Below are 13,213 nucleotides of genomic sequence, written 5' to 3'. Positions count from 1 at the left end.
GGTGACTCCTCTCAGAAACACAGGGCCACCCTGCGCATGAAGAGATGCCACACATCTCCTTGAAAAGGTCACAGTTGAGAGGGAAAATCCACATAGTGCCAAAAAAACTCCTTGCCAATTAGACAGTTCTTGCTTGAAGATGGAGGGTATTACAAGTGTTGAAAAGCAAGATGCTAAAACTGCAATGAATCAGAGTAGAGACACAGTCTAGCATAATCTGCAAGACTGCAGAATTCAACAAAGAAAAATATATGAGTAGAATAGGAAATTATTTCACCGGAAAATGGTCGACACCATCTCTGACAGTGAAGCTCTAGCAATACTAACTAGGAAGATGACCATATTGGTTACTCATAAATATAACCATAACAACATCCTCGGAAGAGGATGTGGCCTGATGACTAGAGCAGTCAATTTCAGAGCTAGGGAACCAGCTTTGATTCTCGCCCGGGACGCTGAACATCATGTGATTATGGGCAAATCACCTAATCTACCTGTGCCTAACAAAAAATGAATGTTAGTTTGTAATGCAACTTGTGCTCATGTAAAAAGCTGTGATACCATTGGGTCTAGTTCGCACTATATATTAAAAAAACTCCTCCTCCCCCCCAAAAAAACACACACACCATCACAGAAAAATTATGTTTTCCTTGTATGGTTGATACATGTCAGAAACCTTAAGCTTGTAGACTGGATCCAGTGGGAGTGATGTATGTTTCCACACCTCTCTGAATCCACTGCCAACCGTGCACCTTCTAATGATATGTATGCAAGAAAAGCAGAAGGAAAGGGGAACAAGAGGCAACAGAGACAGATCCACTGTGCCTTGACATTCAGTCCCCTGGACTTCTGTCTTGTCCCACAGAAGATGCCAATAAGTTTCATTTGGCACTATAACTCAGGGGTTAGTAACTCTTAAATGGATTGGAATGCATTTGTGCTCGTAAACTAGTAGTACATTCCTTTCCGAATCAGAAATAGGAGGGGATCGTCTCTTTTACACCCCTCCTATTCATGATTTGTAAAGGATCACAAAAGTCCTTTTTGAATTTGGAAGATTGTTCATAAAAAAGCTTTGTATATAAAGAAAAAAAGATTTTGTGAGTTGAGGAGTTTACAATTGTAAAAGGCCTTTGTACATTACGCTGTTATTTCCTTGTATGTTCCTACAACAATCCCTTGACATGTGAAGAGCTAAGTTGAACATCAATGGCTTTCTACCCTGTGCGCGTTCAACATTCATCCCCATAACCAACCATCGAAGACCATCATTGATGCTCACAACCTCTTAAGATGTCCTCGTCTCAGGAGGCTTGCACCAGAATATAAGGCATTTTCCTCAGTAGTAATCAAATCACCCTGCTGTGCTAGACACGAAGCCCATTCATGTGCTGGCCAATGAAATATAAGCTTCTAGAATCCTGGGAGCCATTCCTGATACCCTTTCAGCAAGTTACTGCAAAGTGCCCAACTCGGATCCGGATCATTGCCAAATGCACACAAAGCAGACATTGGTATAGGGATACCAGGATTTAAGATGTAGGAGATAATATCATGCCTTCTACCCAAACACAGAAAAATCCATGCCATCCTTTGAGCCAGTGATCACCTCATTAATACCATTGGAGAGCAAGAATCCCCCATTCCACACTTTACAGGAATTATTTCTGATCCAAAAAATTCCAGAAGATTGTCCTGAAACCCTTGCTGTCATGTGATGGGCACTCTGGATTTTGAAGAACCTTCACTTTAGTTAGGAGTCTATTCTACTGGCCAACAATGTAGTAGCACAATGTAATATCTGCACCCGATGCATCACCAGAAAAACCTGTCTTCATCATCAAGAAGTCCCTCTCTGGAAAGAGATCAAGCACTGCTGCAGCAAAATGTGTTTTAACAGTGCTAAAGATAGTAATGCCAGCATGTGGGCCCTGGTATTTCTGCAATGCAACAGCAAAATGTGATTTAACAGTGGGCCCTGGTATGTCTGCAGTGCACCCCATTGCCATGCACCTGTATGGAAGCAAGGCAGAAAATGAATGCATCTGTATGTAGGAATGGGGGGGGGCAATGACCTACTGGAGGATTCCACACTACAGCTTTGGGAGGGGATGGTGCTTCACTGACCTTCTGCCATCTAGAAGAACCAGAATGACAACCTCTCAGAAACAGTGTCACTATATTGAATGTATGCCATGCAAGAAGAAGTTAATAATTGAATGCAGGGAACCATACAGATGCATAACCTGTGAGTCAGAACAGCTCAAAGAATGACAGACAATATAATGTTCAAAAGGCAAAATATATTATGTGCACTGATTATAAATGTCAAGAACGCTATTAATCTCTGAGCTCCGCCAGGCTTAATTTTACCCTAATGCCATAAAACCACAGTTATGGTCTAATAAAAACTACAGTACTAACCTCTCACACAGTGTTCCTGTGCTGGGAGCCTTGCCAGGAGAATTTACTATTTAAATGCAGGAAGCTGTACAAATCTTGTTTGAGCAGTGACAGCATAGCAAAATAAGTTGTACTGCGCGGGCAAAGTGGACAGTTGTCTATCTCACCTCTGTCTATTTCTCCATCTCAACCCCTCCACTGCTCTGTCTACCGGTTCTACTGATTTTTCTCTTACCACCTTATACTACCTCAACACTCTTCCCTCATCACCTATCTCCTGCTAGTCATAGTTTCTCTCTCTCTACCTGACTTTGACCCTCTAGTTACCTCTCTGTTTACCTTCTACTAACTCTTCACCTCACCTCCCTCTACCCCTCTTTTCTGGGCCAAAAGCAGCACTAGCAAATTTGATCGGACAAGCTCTCATACTGTACATACTATCCTGACCATAGCTGGGGAACGTGAGGGGGATCTTCCCCCAGACATATTTGACAAAAATGCAAATGTGGTGCATTTTACATGCATTTAAAAACACATTATTTTTATTGTAGAACCTTGCCCAATCATTGAATGGGTTGATGAGAACATGGCTGCATGGCACAATGGATGAATAGGTGGATATATGAGGAGTTGGTGGATGAATTAATTTTTAAATATATTCATTGAATAAAGAGGTTTAACTAGGTTGGAGCAAATGACCAAGGGTGGGTGCTCAGGTTTTCATTTTAGTTCAGCATTAAAACATCACCCTTCCCAGGCACTACCACCATCGCTCCATGTGAACCATGCATTGCCAGGATGTATTTAACACAATGCACTGATTTTAGCGCTTCAAAAAATTAGGCACAAAGCATTTAAACGAAATGATCTAAAATAGAAGAGAGAAAGTGATAACCATGTAGTGACCGAATTGCACCATGTGAAACCAGGAAACCTTGCCTCAATCCCGGCTTCCTCTGACCGCATTGTGTGTTCCAAGGCAATTGCTCCTTTTCTCTCTGAGCCAAGCAACTGCAGACACCTCACCCTCTTCCCCCGAAATCACCTCAAGGTAAGTACTGCTTAAAATGACCCCAGGATAAGAGGAATCGACTAAATGCAAAAACAAATGGTTTTGATGCAAGGGGTTCGACCGGCATACCTTGAAGCCATGTTTTGCAACGTTTTTGAATAAAGCACGAAGAAGTGCTGCAGGCAGGAAACCCGGACGGCCCCAGCAACAAAGCTGCCCTCGACCAACAGTAAAACTAGCCCCCACCCTACCAGACCGCTGGGAAAACGCCTGGTGCCCTGCAGGGCCAGTCCAGGCCTGCCCCTGCCTACCGTGGCTCTCCCACTCCATACATTGTTTGCCTGCTTCACCTCTGTCTACCTCTCTATTTTGATTTACCTCATCTCTCTCCACATCACCAATCACTAAATCCGCACCCTTCTCACCACATTTCTCTCTCTACCCTTCTCTCCAAATGAACATCTCAATGTACCTTCCCCTCTACCTCAAATCTCTTTACATCACCAAATTACCCTCTTTCCTCCCGTCTTCTGTCGCTACATCTCACCCATGACCTTACCCCCTCTCTTTTTCGGTCCTCTCTCTTTCTCATCCCTCTTTTGCGCTACCTCATGCCGCCCTCTGATTCTCACCGGGCTGTTTACATCTCATTGAGGACAGGCAGCTTGAACTTTCAGCTGTTTTTGGGTATCCTCAACTCTGAAAGTTTAATATGTAATTCAATGTCGTTTGGCACATTGCAGCTCGAATTAGCAGATTACGGGCATTACAATTCAATTGTTCCAAATCGATGGTCCCTAATATGACCCTTACAGTTCTTAATACTTTTATTGGTGCTTTATTTGTAAAATAATGAGTGCCGGTGCCCAAAGCCTCTCAGAAGCCCTATCAGCACTATTTAATGTCATGCGCCCAATAGAGACGTTAGTGCCCCAGGCCTCTTTAATCCACTGCCAGTCATTCTTGCGGTTTCCTGCTTTCCCCTTGGTGACGGTTTTTCCATCTTTCTATTCTTCCTTCTTTCCCATCGGTGGGTTTTCTTTCTCTTTTGTTCTCTGTAAACGTCTGATGAGGAAAAAGAAAAGAAAGGCGGGGCCGACATCGGCCCTGCCGCAGTTATGGCGGGGCGCACAGGCCCCCACCCGGCCCCAGGGTCCCCTTGGTGACCCGGAAGTGATTGAATCACTTCCTGGTCATGAAGGGAACAAAGGCCAGGCTGGTTAGATCCAGCCTGGCCTACGAAGGGTTAAAAGGCCGTGCAGCGCGGGAGTTGGCCTCTCTGACTCCTGCGTGCCACGGCCTGCCCCTTCCAGCCTCTAGGCGGCTGTAATTTATTTTCCCACCCACCATCCCTTGAGCCAGATGATTGTTATTGTGTGTTATGAAGGTTTTCACAATTTTGTTACAAGTGTTTATGGATGACAAAAAGTGTATGAATAATACGTTTTGTTCCTTAGAACTTTCTCCCGTTTTCAGGTCATCCATTGGTTTATTTATTGCTATTCCTTGGTCAGGCGGTAAGGTCATGATTGGTGAGCAGTTAATTTAAGGTCCTTAGGGGGCGGCGCCATTCTCGAATGGGGTCGCCCAAAGGGAGAGACAAATGGTCTCTCCTAGAACTCCAGGGGCAGGTACAGCCTGTTGGGTACATGGGTGCAGGGGAGGGAAGAGTCACGCTTTCTCTAGGCTGCTTGGCACGTGCACAATGACGCCAGTAAACGGCGCAGAGATGCAAGGGCCCCCTTTTAATGGAGTTAATAGGGCATATGGGGTAACCGGGGGGCGGAAGTACCCTCACGGTAAGCGGGCCCTCTGCGCATGCGCACTTCGACAGAAGGGCGTGCTTAATTCGGCATACGGAGGTAACCGGGGGGAGAAGTACACTCACGGTAAACAGGCCTCCTGTGCATGCACACTTCAACGGAAGGGTGTGGTTAGTTGGGTGTACGGGAATAACCGGGGGGTGAAGTACCCTCCCGGTAAACGGGCCCTCTGCGCATGCGCACTCCTTCAGGAGGGCGTGATTTAGTAAGGATCTGACACCAGTTATTGACCTTGCCGTAGGCCCAAGTAGGTACGCAGAAAATAAATAATATATGTGATTGATATGTTAGTCTCGGATAGGAAATACCTTGTACTAGAAGTATGTTAAGGTTAGCCATCTGATAACTGTATATATCAATTGTAAACGTTTTCTGCGTAATTGTGTAAGTATTGTTTATTTATTTTGTATCTTTTAATAAATACGGTCGGGGGATCGAAGGATTCCCCGCCTTCCAAAGAAATTCCTCTCATGTCCGGTTATTAAATGTTGGTTAACGGGGGGTCCTGCGGCAGTCCCTGGCCATAGAGCCGGTCCCAAATAATGAGTGAGGGTGGGTAGACAACGGCTCAAATTGAGCACTGACTTTATTATGCAAATTGTGGTAACTACTGTAAAGTTAACAATGCAATATATGTCTGTGTACCTAATGATTATAACTGGTAAGAAAACATTCACATTTTAATTTGTTTTTGGAATCTCGTGAAATGCAGACTGTGCAAAATTGACCCTACACTCCATATATGATTTCCAGGGCCGAACCTTATACGCTAGACCCTAGAGGTGGACTTCGCAACCGGGTATGTTACTCTAGATATGGCCTTGGGCACCAACAATATGCAAGAGATGAGCAGTCTTTCTCAGAGCTCCTACTCCTATGGAAATCGGTAGCAGTGGTCTTTAGAAACAAATCATTGCTTCTGTCGGCCTGGTAACGTCCGAAGATGGATATTTTTAGACTGTAGCTAAAAGTAGCTAGCAATACCTTGGTTTTCTGCCAATACTTATATCATTCTGTTACATATCTGTACATGCTTCCCCTGTGGAACATAAGCTATATGTCTATGCTGCCACCAACAACGAACCCTATGGTATTCTGGAGTAAGAATATTCTTTGTCAGATTCGACGCAATTAATTGCTAGAATTGCACTAGAATTTCCCCAGAGCCTTATCTAACCCTGACTTAGGTCCATCACCATTTTTATTACCTCTAGTTCTTTTGACCACTTTTGCAACATTTTTTATGTCGTCGCAGGCCTTAATAATCGACCCTGCTTGCAAGTTAGGCCGCTCCCCTCGCCGCACAGCTTCGCCTGTGTGTGCCTGCCTCTGTGCCCACTGCTGCCGCATCGTCAGTTCGCCGCCCCCCTCCCCTGCTTGTAATTCTCTGCTTGCGCTATTCTCCTTTGTCCTGACTTGGTGACTGTATTGTGCCGTTTTATTTCACTTTTTAGGTTTAAAGTATTTCATTGAAGCAGGGTAAGGAAGGAAACAACACAACAAACATATAGCCACAGGTGCCCCTCAGAATCAGTGCGCATGGTACAATAAATGTATAAGGCAGTCCTATCAGTACGATGGGCACAGTCGTGCCAGGATCTCACAGCCAGTGCACCTGTGGGTGAAAGCAAAAGGGGAAAAAGGGAAAAAGGAAAAAGGGGAAACAACCCTACCCCTCCCCCCACCCAGCCAACTGCCTCCCCAACCCCCAAGCCCCCTCCCCCACCCCCTGTACTGTGCCGTCAACCACTCGCTCTCTCCCTGTGGCAGCCTATTGTCTCCCCCCACCACCAGTTGCCGGCTTGGACCGATTAATCAGGCGGATCTGGCGGCGGTGTCAGCCGCAGCAGTCTAAGATACCTAGGGCAAGTGATTTCCTTGAATTCTGAACTTAACAAATTATGGAAGGGTGCCCACAGCTCCTCAAAAGTGTCCACGTCCCCCGCCACCACTAGGGACAGCTTCTCCATGCCAAGGACATGCCACAACCTGTGCAGCCAGCCGACAACAGTGGGAAGCGTGGTAGTGCGCCAGTGTATGAGTATGTTCTGTACTGCTGACCCCAAAGCTATCGCTGTCTGTCTACCCCTCTTAGACATTAAAGGGTACATTAACCCATTCGGCAAGCCCAGTAGGATATAGGCAGGGAAGTGGGGTAGTTCTATCCCAAAGCATTTATCAACCTCATTAAGGACCTCTTCCCAGTAAGGAGCCAGAAGGGGACAATCCCACAATATATGAGTAAGTGTGCCAGTCTGACCACAGTTGCGCCAGCATGTCCCAGGTATCGAGCGGTCCATGTCATGTAATTTCTCAGGAGTGCGATACCAATAGGTTGTGATTTTGGTGAAGGTCTCTGCTTGCAAGTTAGGCCGCTCCCCTCGCCGCACAGCTTCGCCTGTGTGTGCCTGCCTCTGTGCCCACTGCTGCCGCATCGTGAGTTCGCCGCCCCCCTCCCCTGCTTGTAATTCTCTGCTTGCGCTATTCTCCTTTGTCCTGACTTGGTGACTGTATTGTGCCGTTTTATTTCACTTTTTAGGTTTAAAGTATTTTATTGAAGCAGGGTAAGGAAGGAAACAACACAACAAACATATAACCACAGGTGCCCCTCAGAATCAGTGCGCATGGTACAATAAATGTATAAGGCAGTCCTATCAGTACGATGGGCACAGTCGTGCCAGGATCTCACAGCCAGCGCACCTGTGGGTGAAAGCAAAAGGGGAAAAAGGGAAAAAGGAAAAAGGGGAAACAACCCTACCCCTCCCCCCACCCAGCCAACTGCCCCCCCAACCCCCAAGCCCCCTCCCCCACCCCCTGTACTGTGCCGTCAACCACTCGCTCTCTCCCTGTGGCAGCCTATTGTCTCCCCCCACCACCAGTTGCCGGCTTGGACCGATTAATCAGGCGGATCTGGCGGCGGTGTCAGCCGCAGCAGTCTAAGATACCTAGGGCAAGTGATTTCCTTGAATTCTGAACTTAACAAATTATGGAAGGGTGCCCACAGCTCCTCAAAAGTGTCCACGTCCCCCGCCACCACTAGGGACAGCTTCTCCATGCCAAGGACATGCCACAACCTGTGCAGCCAGCCGACAACAGTGGGAAGCGTGGTAGTGCGCCAGTGTATGAGTATGTTCTGTACTGCTGACCCCAAAGCTATCGCTGTCTGTCTACCCCTCTTAGACATTAAAGGGTACATTAACCCATTCGGCAAGCCCAGTAGGATATAGGCAGGGAAGCGGGGTAGTTCTATCCCAAAGCATTTATCAACCTCATTAAGGACCTCTTCCCAGTAAGGAGCCAGAAGGGGGCAATCCCACAATATATGAGTAAGTGTGCCAGTCTGACCACAGTTGCGCCAGCATGTCCCAGGTATCGAGCGGTCCATGTCATGTAATTTCTCAGGAGTGCGATACCAATAGGTTGTGATTTTGGTGAAGGTCTCTGTGAGTCCGGTGTGATAGGCGGAGTGACGCGCTCGGTAGGAGATGTGGTCCCATTCAGTATGGCTCAGCACTCGACCAAGCTCCCGTTCCCACTGCTCCCTACCCGGGTTGCAGATGTGAAAGGGGGGGGGGGGTTGCAACATCCTATACAAGTCAGAGATGAGCTTGGCGTCCGACGAGCGAGTCACGAGCCAGCGCTCATACGCCGTGATCGTCCGGTCTGCAGTCGCGCGCACCTGAGGCTGTAGCGCCCAGTGACGTGCCTGCATATACCGCATGCGTTCTGTTTCGGGGAGGCCATAGTCCCGACGCAAGTCCTAAAAAGGGAACAACACCCTCCGGGCCATATAGATGAAATAAAGTGAAGCATCGGGCCGCCCGCCAGTGGTCATAGGCTCCAGGCTCTATACCCGGACCGAAGTCTGGGTTACCAATCAGTGGCGTGAAGGGAGAGGGAAAAGTAGTGAGGTCGTGCTTGGTGGCCACAGAGTCCCACACACGAAGCGGGACCCGCGTCACGAAGGAGGCATAAAGGTTAGGGGGCCGGTGGGCCCTCTTCAGGAAAGGCACCTCTTGTAGCGTTCTGCCTGCTACCGCCTGGTCCTGAAACAGCCAGTGTTTGTCCGACTCCCACCGGCTCCACTCCACCAAGTAACGCAATTGAGCGGCCTGAAAATACTTCTGTAGGTCCGGTATCCCAAGTCCACCAGACTCCGGCGCCAGTGTGGCAATGGTTCGTTTGATCCTAGGCCTACGGCCCTGCCACACAAAACGGGCGATGGCCGACTGAGTCTCCGCAAGCCATCTTTTGGGGGGCTGTAGCAGGAGTGCCCTGAACAGGTACAGGACCTGTGGCAGGAGGGTCATCTTCACTGCGGCCACCCTGCCCAGCAGCGACAACGTGCCCCTATCCCAACGGGCCAATTCCTCCTTGATCTTTGCACTCAAAGCTGTGTAGTTGGCTGTGACCATCATGGGGAGCAAGGGTCCCAAAAGAATCCCCAAGTACGGAATCCGGTCCCCAGACCAGCTCAAGGGGAATAGCCTCTGCAGGTCAGCTCTGGTGGCGCTAGTCAGCGAGATATCAAGGGCCGCAGACTTTCCAAGGTTCACCTTGAAGCCCGCCACCGTCGCAAAGAGGTCCAGTTCTGCGATACATGCAGGCAGGGACCTCCGCGGGTCGTCGAGTGTCAGGATTACATCGCCGCATAGAGACTGAGAGCATGATGGAACTCTCCCATCCGGACTCCTATGACGTCGGGGTTCTGGCGAACCCTTTGCGCGAACGGCTCCATATAAAGAGCGAAAAGCAGAGGGGACAGTGGGCACCCTTGTCTGGTACCACACTCTATTGGGAAGTGCCGAGAGCTGCACCCGTTCACCCGGACTACCGCAGATGGGAAACGGTAGCAGTTAAAAACCAGGTGCCTGAACTTCTCGCCGACCCCAAACTTGCCCAGGACCTTCTCCAAATAAGGCCAGTGCACCCTGTCAAACGCCTTTTCTGCGTCAATGGAGAGGAGCATGCGTTCCCCGGGAATCCTCGAGGCCTTCTCCAGGATATGGGTCACTCTCTTCGTATTGTCAACAGTCTGCCTGCCTGGTACAAAGCCGGCCTGATCCGGGTCGACCATGCCCGGGAGATGGAGCGCCAGACGTGCCGCCAGAATACTAGTGAAAACCTTCAGGTCTGTGTTCAGAAGTGAGATTGGGCGGTAGGATCCGCAAGCAGTCCGGTCCTTGCCCGGTTTCGGAATCACAGAGACCGTAGCCTGAAGGAATTCCGGGGGGATGGCATCCGGCTCCGAGAATGTATTAAAAAGACTCGTCAAAAGAGGCGCGAGCTCCTGGCAGAAGGTCTTGTAGAAGAGAGGGATAAAACCATCGGGTCCCGGGGCCTTACCATTCTTTAGCCGGGAGATCGCTGTAACCACCTCCTCAATCCGGATCTCCCGCTCCAGATATTGGGCCTGATCCGGCGTCAGCGACGGGAGCGACACTGAGTCTAAATAATCTGTTTCAGCTCGTGCGGAGGGGGCCACGCCAGCGTAGAGGTCGGCGTAGTAGTTGCGGAAAACTTCCGTGATCTGCCCGTCCTCCGTGACCGACCCCCCCCGCGGGGGCAACTAACTCCTTCACCCGGTGCTGTTGATGTTGCACCCTGAGCTTGTGCGCCAGGAGCCGGCCGCACCTGTCCCCGCCGGTGTAATACTTGTGCTTCAGGCGAAGCACCGCGTACTCCGCTCTGTCTGTGTCAAGAGCGGACAGGAGTTTCCTGGCAGCCTTCAGTTGTCTCCAGACCCGGGGGGCACCTGTCCTGTGATGTACCTGTTCCAGCTCCCGCACCTGTCGAGTAAGCTCGTCCCTTTTGAGCTGGCGATCTTTGTTCTCCGCAGAGGAGATGGCGATAAATTCGCCACGAAGCACAGCTTTCAGGGCAGCCCATTGCGTCGCGCGGGTAGTGTCGTCGTTGTCGTTTGTGCGCTGAAAGTCCGCTATGGACGCACGGATCTATTTTACCGTCGGTTGCCTGTGCAGTAACGTGTCCCTAATACGCCAGACCCCCCTCGAACGAGCCACCGGAGGTAGACAGAAGGTGCCCTCCACCGGTGCATGGTCGGAGAGAGAGAGGACCCCCATGTCGGCGCTCGAGGCCAGCTCGAACATCGGTCCCGTTACTAGAAGATGATCCAGCCTCGCGTAGGACTTGTGGGCGTGGGAGAAATAGGAGTATGCGCGAGTCGCGGGGTGGAGGCGGCGCCACATGTCGTGCATATCAAGCTCCTCCAGTCGGGTACGAACCGAGCCCGAAACCTCCCCCGACTGGTGGCGCCGCTGCACCGACCTGTCCAGAGATGCATCAAAGACCACATTCAAGTCCCCCCCAAGTACAATGTGCCTGTCAGGAGTGGATGCCACATCTTCCAGTGCCCTGTGCAGAAATTGGTCCTGATGGTCATTGGGGCTGTATTTGGAGCCTACAGTAAACACCAAGCCCCCCACCTTGATCCTATATGCCAGGAGTCTCCCCTTCTGCTCCGCTACTTTCTGCAAAACCTCCCCCCTGAACCTTCTTGATAACAGAAGCGCCACACCTGCTGTTTTAGAGGCACAGGAAGAAAAGAGTTGCGTGGGGAACTTAGGGGTGCGCATCCTGGGACAGTCCTTGGCCAGCAGGTGGGTCTCCTGCAGCAAGCAAATGTCGGCCTGGGAGTTCTCTAACAGGGACAGGACAGTCCGCCGTTTGACCGGATTATTCAGTCCCTTCACATTCAGAGTAACAACTTTAAGGGCCATCATGGAGGGAAACACCAGAAACGCACATGAAGGCGGGCAAGGCCCACCGGGCAAAACTCAAAGGCCACAGCAAGGGGCACCATCGCACAGAGAAAGCAAACCTCCCAACGGCACAGTACAGTCCCCAAACCCCAAAACTCCCCAACCGTGTGAACCCCCCCCCCCCCAGGACCCCGCTCTCCCAGCTCCACACTCCCCCCAACCCCCCTCCCCCAGCAAACCCCCAAACCCGAAACTTCCCCCGCCAACTCCCCTTCCCTCCCCCCACGCCCCAAACCATTCAAAAAGTGTCATTGTCCCAGTCCGGTCCTTAGCGGACAAGGCCGTGGAAAGTCGATCAAGTGGACGTCCAGCCACCACCACCAGCACTCCCGCCTCCCCCTACCCCTAGAACCCCGCACCTGCAATGATGAAAAGCTAATGTAGACTCCCCCCGGAGTAAGTTCAGGCCGTCATGGCCACATCGCCGTTCGTCGTCGCCCTGGAGGCCTCCTGGATGGCGCTCGACATGTCTGCTCGGATCGTGGGCGAGTCAGGCCTCGCAGGCGGCGGGGATCGCCTCTCTCCGATCTGTTGCCAGCCGTCTTGAGTGCTTCGCCTGCGGCGAGGCGCCGGGGTGTCCGCGTCCAAAGCCGTGATCCCCAATACTCAGCAGACATCCTGGAGGGACCGAAGCTGATGCAATGTTCCATTCTATCGGAAAATCAAACGGAAGGGGTGCCCCCATGAATACTGCGTTTCGTGCTCCCTTAGGATGTCCGTGGCAATCTTAAAGGTTTTCCTCTTCTGTAACGTGATCGTGGATAAGTCCTGATAAAGAGCCACCGGGTGATCTCTGAAGCGGAAAGGCTGCTGCCGCCGCGCCTCGGGGAGAATCCGCTCCTTCAAGGGGAAGTCCGGCAAGAAGGCCAATATGTCCGGGGGGGCGCTGAGGCCCTGCGAGGTCGGCCGACCCTGTGCGCTCTGTCGATTCGTATTTGGAAGTCCTCGGACTCTCCCAGGATTTCGCGGAACAGGGCTCCCAAGTAGGTGGCCACGTCCTCGCCCTCTTCGTTGGACGGAACACCCCGGACCCTGATGTTGTTCCGCCTGGACCGGTTTTCAAGGTCCTCGGCGTTGGCCTGTAACTCGATCTGCTGTTCCCGCAGCCGCAGGACCTCTTGCTGCAAGTGGGTGATCTCCTCGTCCCTGGAATGACCAGCCGCCTCCACGGTGTTAACTCGCTCCCCCAGGGA

This window comes from Lissotriton vulgaris, chromosome 5 (assembly GCF_964263255.1).
Source record: "Lissotriton vulgaris chromosome 5, aLisVul1.2, whole genome shotgun sequence".
Taxonomy (NCBI): Eukaryota; Metazoa; Chordata; class Amphibia; order Caudata; family Salamandridae; genus Lissotriton; species Lissotriton vulgaris.
This window is presented reverse-complemented; position numbering follows the sequence as displayed.